A 9635-nucleotide genomic window follows, 5' to 3' on the forward strand; every position below is an offset into this window, starting at 1 on the left:
GCAACTCTTGGTTGTGGGTGAGATCAGCTAAGGGAATCAAGTGCGCAGTATCATGCTGGGATCAGAGGCGTAGGAGTACAACTGTACCTTGGATCGGTGGGAGACTGATTGGGGTTCAACTATAATCCAGTCCGAAGTTAGCTTGGAGTAGGCTAGTGTCTGTAGCGGATTAATACAATGTGTATTCAAGCTGGACTAGATCCCGGGGTTTTTCTTCATTTGCGGTTTCCTCGTTAACAAAACTTCTGGTGTTTGTGTTATTTCTTTTCCGCATTATTGAAGAAACTGGAATCTTTAATCCAAGTAAAATATCTTGAGATAGATTGTCTTAACTATCAACTCACCAGGACCATCTTTCTAAAGGAAAAAGAGATTAATGCTCTCAAAGATGATCTCCAACGATTATCTGGAAGCTCTGATAAAATCTCAGCAATGTTATTTGGTCAAAAATCCTTTGGAAACACTAATGGTCTAGGATTTAAGATAAAGACTGCAGGTATCGTCCACTATATTACTAAGTGTCATGGGAAAACAAAGGTTGGAAGTTGTGATAAACATAAGGCACTTCAACAAGACAAAGGATTGTCGGTTTGTTCGTTTTGTGGAAATGCAAAACATGTTCAAAACACGTGTTGGAGGTTCAAGCAGAGGAACAAAAGAATTTCTAAACTACTAGAGAACATGCAAAAGTTGAATCTGGATAATTAAAGGTCGTGCAAAACCAATGCTTCCAGAATCATAAGAAGGAGGAAACTTGTTTATGCAACAAGCCTTGACAAGCAAGGGGAGCATCTGGCTCACTTTGTCTCTGGTTGAGCTTGGAGATGCCTGCATCCTCATTCTTAGCTTGAGAGGATTGAGGCTCTACATATTGTGTCTCAAGCACTTCCAAAAGTAATGCAGTAGAAGCAGTCAACGTATATCTATGCAAAGGAATTACTTCCTCAAGGATGATAAAGAAGAAGTCTACAATCAATAGAAAAAGTTGATTTGGATAATCAAAGGTCGTTTTGTGGAAATGCAAATCATGTTCAAAACACGTGTTGGAGGTTCAAGCAGAGGAACAAAAGAATTTCTAAACTACAAGAGAACATGCAAAAGTTGAATCTGGATAATCAAAGGTCGTGCAAAACCAATGCTTCCAGAATCAGAAGAAGGAGGAAACCTGTTTATGCAACGTATTTTCTGTGTGAGACAGATATATTTGTTTATTAAAGTCTTCGACTTTGGGTTGTAGCAACTCTTAGTTGTGGGTGAGATCAACTAAGGGAATCAAGTGAGTAGTATCCTGTTGGGATCGAAGACGTAAGGAGCGCAACTGTACCTTGAATCAGTGTGAGTTGATTGGGGTTCAACTACAGTCCAGATCGAAGTTAGTTTGTTGTATGCTAGTGTCTGTAGCGGCTTAATACAGTGTGGTGCTCAAATCTGGACTAGGTCCCGGGGTTTTTCTGCATTTGCGGTTTCTTCGTTAACAAAAATTCTGGTGTCTGTGTTATTTCTTTTCCGCATTATATTTTGTTATATAATTGAAATATCACAGGTTGTGTGTTGAATCGATCAATTGGTAAATCCAACCTTTGGTTTTGGATTGAAATTGATTGATCCTTGAACATTGGTCTTTGGTACCGTTCAAGTTTTTTCTCTTGTATTCAATCAGGCTCGCAAATTCCTATTTTTTTTATTGCGGATTGAATCGAGAAATTGAGATATAACTCTTTGATATACTTTTTATTAAGATTGAGTCTGACTGTCTAGTTGATTCTCTTAAAAGTATATTGGAGTTAGTCCATACAAATTGCTAAGCGAAATATTGGGTGAGGTTGTTAGACCCCCGCTTTTTCAATTGGTATCATAACAGGCAAACACGTTTAAGACCTCATAAGTCTGTGTTTGTAGCGATCTGACTCTATGGACAGTAAAGTCTCTATAAACACTTCAGCAGGATTGAATTCTGATATTAGAAAAAGTTCTGAAAAACTTGTTATTCTCCAGGAAAAGTTGGACGAACAAATCCGGATCAACTCTGATCTTGTTGCAGAAATTGCAAACATATAAGGATTTAAAATCTGTCAAAATTTCTTCAATGGATTTGAATAACTCCTTTTATTCTTCTCTGAAGAATGGTCGCAAGTCAGATGATAAACGAGGTTTAGGCTTTGTGAAACATGATGGGACTTAGATTTACTCAAACAAGATTAAAGATGTTGGTCCATGTATGTTCTGTGACTCTAACTGTCACTTTCAACATACATGTATATATTTTCGGAAAAGTTTAAAGGTTGCTAGTAATCTTCATAAGAAAGTTGAACAACTGTTTACTTATCTAAAAGGATGTACAAAACTAACAAGAAATCCTAAACTGGATAGTATTGTTAGTATAGGAGCCTTTACTCTAAAATCAACATCGCCCTTTCAATGGTTTCTTGACAATGGAAGTAGCCGACACATGACTGGTGATCTCTCGTGGTTTGTAACTTCAAGCGACTTTGAAGGAGGTCCTGTAACATTCGTAGATGGGAATTGCTGCTACATAATCAAGAAGAGGACGATCAAACTTTCCGGTGTTCCTGGAATCCATGATGTAGTATACATTAAAGGTATGACTGCAAATCTTCTTTCTATTAGTCAAATCTGTGACAAAGGCCATAAAGTCGTCTTCAATGCGAATGGATGTGACATTGTAGGCAAAACTGGGAAAGTAATTTTTCAGGGACCTCGTGGTAAAAAAAACGGTTATCTTCTTGATACTCAGCTCAATAACTATTGCAATTTGACTAAGGTGGAATCTACACATATTTGGCATGAGAGTTTTGGTCACATCAATTATCGTCTTCTAACTAAGATCATTAATAAAGAACTTGTTAGAGGCGTTCTTAAAATTAATGCAAAGATTGATGGTGTATGTGGTGCCTGTCAAAAGGGTAAACAAATGAAAGTTCACCATAAATCATCTCGAGATATTCTCACTAAAGCTCCACTTGATTTAATTCATATTGTAGGATCAGAATTTCGCGACAACGATACACTCGCGAAATTCTTAACAACGCATTACAAAAATGTCGCAGAGCACTTTGAGAAACGATACAATAGGTGATATTAGCTTAAACATAAGAAAAATTTAATAACTTTGCGAAGATTAGAAGATCTGCGAAATTAACATTTGTAAGCTTGCGATGATCCGAAATTAGGGGAAATCTTAGATGCATATGAGCTGTCACCCACTAGGTAGAATCCTATATAAAGAGAAAGGCAAGAGAAAGAAAGGGGATAGATAATCAGAAAGAGAGACACACTTTAGGAGAGGATACATTCTGTAGAGAGAGAAAGTAGAATTGGTTGTATGATTATTATCTCCTTCTTCTTCCTCCTTCAAGAACCTAGAGCTCCAAATACTCATTAATGGAGTCTCCATGTAATCAAGATGTAATCACAAATAATCATAGTAAAACCTAACCCCGTGGATGTAGATCAAATTGATCGAACCACGTAAATCTTGTGTCTTATTTTCTATTTTCATTATCTTTATTTTCATATCAAATAAGTTTAGATCTAGAAATCATAGTCATGATAATACAAGGGGTGTGTTGTAGGATTTCCTGCAACTACATAATGGAGCTAGAAACAGGGAACGAGTAAAGGATTTATCCTTCCTGTAACTTGTTGATTCAAGAAATTTTCATGAAGATTAGCTATTGTTCATATTTTTCTAGATCTACAAAATTTAGGTTCAAAAATGGAAATTTTATGGAAGAAATCACACTTTCAGGGAGTAAACATCATCAACAATTCAAAGACATGAAAAGAGTGAGAGAAAAAATTAGTTGTTGTGGTGAAATTTAAGGAGAAAATGGAAGTTTCAGTGGATGATTTTCATGTTCAGGAGAAGAAGGCAAATGTGAAAGAAGTTAAGGAAGGACGAAGAAAAGATAAGAGGCAGATCCTGCAATTTCTATCACAAACAGAAATTCGCACAGATGGTTTGAGCTAGAGCGAGTAAGCGATAGGTCACGGGTTCGAATTTCGCAGAGACACATATTTTTCATTTTCTTCTCATTTCCATGGGAGAATAAAAGAATAATAGAAAGACATTGTGCATTTATTTCGCAAAGAGATTCTTGAACAGATGGTCAAGAGAACAATATGTACGTTCGTGGTCGCAAGTTCGAACTTCTCTGCGAGCATAGTTTTCTTCTTTTTACAGATAGCGAAAAAATGAATAATTTCGCAATATTGTTTCATTAGTTCGCAAACAAGAGGTAGCACAGTTGGTCAAGCTTCGCGAGAGTGAGTTGTAAGACTCGAGTTTGAATCTCTCATCAAGCTTAATTTTTCGCACATTTTTGAAATCCTAAAGGAGAAGAAATGGAATAAAGTACATCATTGTGTGTTTCTTTCGCAAGCAACAAGTAGCGCAGATGGTCAGAGAAGGAGTATGCAAACTAGAGGACATGGGTTCGATTCTCCTTGCTACCAAATAATTTTTGCTTCGAAAATATTCATTTCGCATAGTTGATATTTGATTACTTCGCACAGTCTTTGATTATTTCGCAAGAGAGGGTTAGCATAGTTGGTCAGGAGGCATGAATGCAAGCAGCAGGTCGCGGGATCAATTCTTGCTTCTCGCATGTTTATTTTTATTATGCGAAATTTATACAGAATTGCCTCTTACACAGTTGGAATTTGATTACTTCGCAAGAACTTTGATTATTTCGCAAAAGAGGCTTAGCACAGTTGGTATGGTGCGAGAAAATCCAAGAAGCAGATCAAGGGTTCAAGTCTCACTTCTCACACTTCTTTTTGCTGCGCGAAATTCATACATTTCAAGGCATTTATTCACTTCTTTGACAACAACAACGACTTACATGAAAGATAAGTACCACTTCCTTGAACATTTTACTTTATACTAAGAACGAATTAAAAAAAATTTATATGATTTACAAAAAAGCGATTCAATCGCACGATTACAAAGATTTCAAGATTTCAAAGATTATAAAGATTACTAAGATTTCAAGATTACAAAGACTTCAAAATTACAAAGATTGTGAGATTTCAAAATTACAGAAAATTGAGAAAATTTAATTTATATGTTTCTCTAGAATATTTCTTGACAAGTATTGGCTTATACTGCACTCGGCCCGAAGAAAACCCCACTTAGGGTGCAGTCTCATAACCATAATCCCTATAGGTAAAAGGGATAAGAGGCTGCGAAAACAACTGGTTGTTGTTAAGACCGGATGGGAGGAGCTAAACTTGTATGGTAGAAGTACGCCTCCTTGAAGGGGCAACCAGGGGGTAGATAAGGGCGGCACCCTCCATTAGAGAGCTGATAATTGTCTTAAGACGCAAATGTCATGAGGCCTTTTACTCGCAAGGGTATTAAGGCTTGTCATATTTGTGCAACAATCCTGAAGAGGTAATACTACTAGAGAAAAACATAAGACGAGATCAATGGGTCATTACATGAAAGTGTGAAGACGTCCTGCGATTTCTTCGCAAGACTGGAATGTCATGGGGCTTTATTTTTGCAAGAATATTTAGGCCTGTCATATTGTCGCAACAATCCTGAAGAGGCAATAATACAAAAGAAAAAGTTAAGGCAAGATCAATGGGTTTTTGCATGAAAGTGCAAAGACGTCCTGCGATTTTGTCGCAATGACAAGAGGTGGCAAAATAAGACCTTTAACTAGGAAGGCAAAATAAGACCACATAAGAAAATAAGTAAGCAAGTAAGCTTACGAGAATGATTATATGTAAGCAAACAAGCTTGCGACTATGTACATGGAAATGAAACTGAGGCAGTGAAAATGCCGCAGACTTGATATTATGATCATACTGTTATGAGATACTAATAGTGCAGGAAAAAGGAAAGATGAAACACAAGTAAGAACTTGTGAGGAACAATAACTACACGAAGAGGAATGCATACACTAAAGAAAAAGCCAGAGAAATGGAGAATGGAGCCAATTTAAAGCTACATCAATTTTAGTGTGCAAAATGAGCTAAGTAACACAAACATTAGCTATACATTGTGTAGTTGCAGGAAATCCTACACTACACCCCTCATATGATTTCATTGTTGATCAACTCATTTTTAGGTTTATATTCTTAGTTTTGTTGATTAATTTTTGAATGTTCTTACAAGAAAGATAAAGAAGTCAAGAATGATATCTGCTCTGAACTTTCTCTTTCCTATTTACTTGTTTCTTACTCAAAAAAGATCTCCCTCTTCTTTACAACTCGAATGACTATTTATAAGGAAATACATACTGGATGACAGCTAATCTATCCTTTATTTTCGGATATGGTTTGCGAAATTCTCGCAACCTTACAGATGTTAATTTCGCAAACTCTCTAATCTTCGCAAGACTATCACATCTTTTTCGTGACCTTAGCTGACGTCATTTATTCTATCATTTCTGAAACTGTTCTGCGACGCTGTTAAGCTGTGTCATTGATAACTTCGCTGAAAAATTGTCATTGTGAAATTCTGATCCTACATCTTGCCTCTTCTCATATCTTCTCTGCAAAGTAGAGAATGATGTGAGAAATGCCGCAGCTGCTTATCTTTTCATATTCCACATTTATCACACGTACTCTCTCTTCCATTTATTTCTTGACACGTCTTCTGTATCCGCTACTTTTCAACCGCTCACGTATCTTCGTCTTAATGGTGTTTATTTCTTCGAGTAAAAAATATTCTTTATATACTCTTCTTACCTCCTTTTTCCACTTTTCTTTTTACTTTCTCTTCTATTTTTATTCTCTCATCTCTGCAACTCTGTTATTCTTCTGCAAATTCTGTTGCTGTAATTTTTTCTTCCTTCAATCCTTTTACTTTCTATACATTCCCATACTCTATATTCAAACATGGCTCCAAGTGGTCATAGATATGAGAAGAATTTACAAGATGTCCAAAAAGATCTTGCTGATAAAGGTTTCATACTCTCCACCATTCCTGGTGAGAATGCCAAATCAATTCTTTCTGTCAAGCTTTTCTCTTATCAATATTGTGATGATCAATCAATCATAATTTCGCTAGGTCAGATTCTCGCAGGTCTCCCTATTCCTCTTTATAACCCATATCTTCCTTTATTTTATGAAATTCTCGCTCATTCGGGATTTTCGCGAGCCATCTTCCAACTAAGTGGGGACTGCATCCGTCTGATGCTAGAGTTCGCTAATCGTGGTGCTGGTAGAGGATCTCTTTACTCCAAAGAACTTAGGGATCCAAAATTCGCAAACCTAGAGATAGTTGCTGAGAAGTATACAGTGGCGAATTTCTTTGAGAACTACGAACTTATCTCCATGAAGAAAGAGAATACTCGCTGGGGTATTCGATTAAAAAGGAAAGATAACATTGATGAAGCCAAAATTCTTATGCAAGATATTGACTGGCATTCTGGTAAAAACACAACTCCTCGCCAATCCAAAGATGATAAATGGTGTGTTTTTCCTTTAATGCTAAAGGGACCCTACATTGCTGGATCAAACGTTCTTCCTGCGAATCTCGCTGCATATCAACCTTGGGTTTCTCTTGGCCCGAGAAGGAGAAAGAGGTATGTTTCTCCCCTTTAACTCATTTTATATTTCTTTATTGATTTTTACTATTCTGTTCGCTAACTCTTGCGACATTCCGCAGATCCAAAAACTGAAGGATAGTTATAACAGGACTGGGAAATCTAGTACTCTGTTAGCTCTTCGCTCATACACAGATGAGGTAAGAAATTTTCTCTTATGACTTTAAATAGTACTGTTACTTCCATGCTTCCATTTCTTATTTCTATCTGTGTGTGAAGATTATTGCTGAGTAGAAGAATCTGCTGATGCTGCGAAGATTGGTGATAAAGGTAAAGGTGCTCTTCGCAGGGAAAAATCAACTGGTCCTCCTCCAAAGAAAAGAAAGTTCGTTCTTCTTCTCCTTCAAATGTTCCTCCTAACGAAAATTCGAAAGTGAGGGTGATGAGGATAACGATGATCTTGCTGCAACTGAAGATTCTCCACCTGAATCTTCTATGGCTAAGCTTTCTGGCCTCTTTTCTGATTCTCTACAAGGAATGGGAGATAATTCGCAAATACCTGCAAAGCTCTCGCTACCCTTTGTGATGTCCCTTTACTAGATGGTGATAGCTCTCTTCGTGGAGTTTCTAGATCAGTGACTCCCGACTTCTTGCATTCTCTCAATAGTCTGGTATCTTTATCCTTTTACTTTTCATTGTTATAACTCAAAATTTTTTTAATTAATATTTTTATATCTTTTCGCAGGCTGGAAAAGCTTCTTTTGCTGTTGCCTCAGATCTAGAGAGAAGACGAAAATCTTGAAAAGAAGAATCTTCAATTTCGCAAAAAGAATGAAGAATTGGAAGCTGAAGTTAAAGGTCTTCGCGAGAAAAATAGACAATTAGAAATTGATTCTTCCTCGTATAAGAACAAAATTTCTAGTCTTCAACAAGCTAATAATCAGCTTTACGGTATGTTACTTTTCTCTTTTCCTTTATTCATTCATCTGTTGTTTTATCTTATTTAAATGATCCTTTTTGCAGACATTTATGGTCTTTCTGATGAAGCTACCCTTCTTCGCTCATTTCCTAATGCCTTGGATAATGATACCCTTCTTGAACGTCTTAACAATTCCTTAAATAGCTTCTCAAATGATAGAATTTCATCTCTTTCTCTAAATGAACTTAGATCGAAATTTCGCCTCTTAGAAATTGATCATAGATCCAGTTTAGGCTTAGCCAACAGATTTAAGCGTCTCCTTATTGATTCCAAAGAGAAAACCAATGAGTTAAGAACCAAAATTAGCGGTCTCATAGATGATAAGGATCGTATCTCTGATCAAGGTGCCAAGGCTTTGGCGAAATTCCAAGAGGCTCTCCTTGAAGTTCAACTTGAGCGAGATGAAGCTAACCGCAAGAATATTGAACTCTGCGAAAGGGAAAATCAAATTCGTTCTCGTCTTCTCATAAGTAGTGAGGATGAATTTGTTGGGCTGCGAAAATTTTAGATGATGCTAGAAAAGATTTAGGCGTAAATGTTAGTCTCCAAGTTGAACATACAGCCTTGATTAGAGATATGATTTCTGACAGAGAAGGTTGCTAATTGCTCTTCTTTACTAATCTTTTGCTTCTTATGAATTTTCATCAAGTTAATAATTGATTGTCTTTTGTTCGCAGATTCTGAAAATAAATATCGTGAAAAGATTGAAGAACTTGAAGCTGAAAAGGAGGAACTCGCAAAGAATCTTTCTTCTCGCAACGACAAGTATTCTAGATTAAAGAATCAAATCAAGATCACGTTGCGAATTTTAAGAATGACGCTATGCATTTTCGCAATCAAACCATCCAAATGGTTTGTGATGATCATAATATCCCACATTCTGATTATCCTTGTCTTTTAGAAGAAATCCCACAGAATACTCCCAGTTTGATTATCTCTGTAGCGAAGCTGACGATGAAGAATCTGATAGTGATGGAAGTTCTGATGGTGATGAAGATTATGACGCAGATGAAGAAGGAAACAAGTCTGATGAAGATAATGAAGGATTAACCAAGAAATAGTCTTTACTTCTTTCTTTGATTCTTTGTAATACTTGTACATTTATTTCTTCTTTCTGTATATTTGTGTTTCTTTCA

The sequence above is a fragment of the Papaver somniferum genome, chromosome 2, assembly GCF_003573695.1.
Source record: "Papaver somniferum cultivar HN1 chromosome 2, ASM357369v1, whole genome shotgun sequence".
NCBI lineage: Eukaryota > Viridiplantae > Streptophyta > Magnoliopsida > Ranunculales > Papaveraceae > Papaver > Papaver somniferum.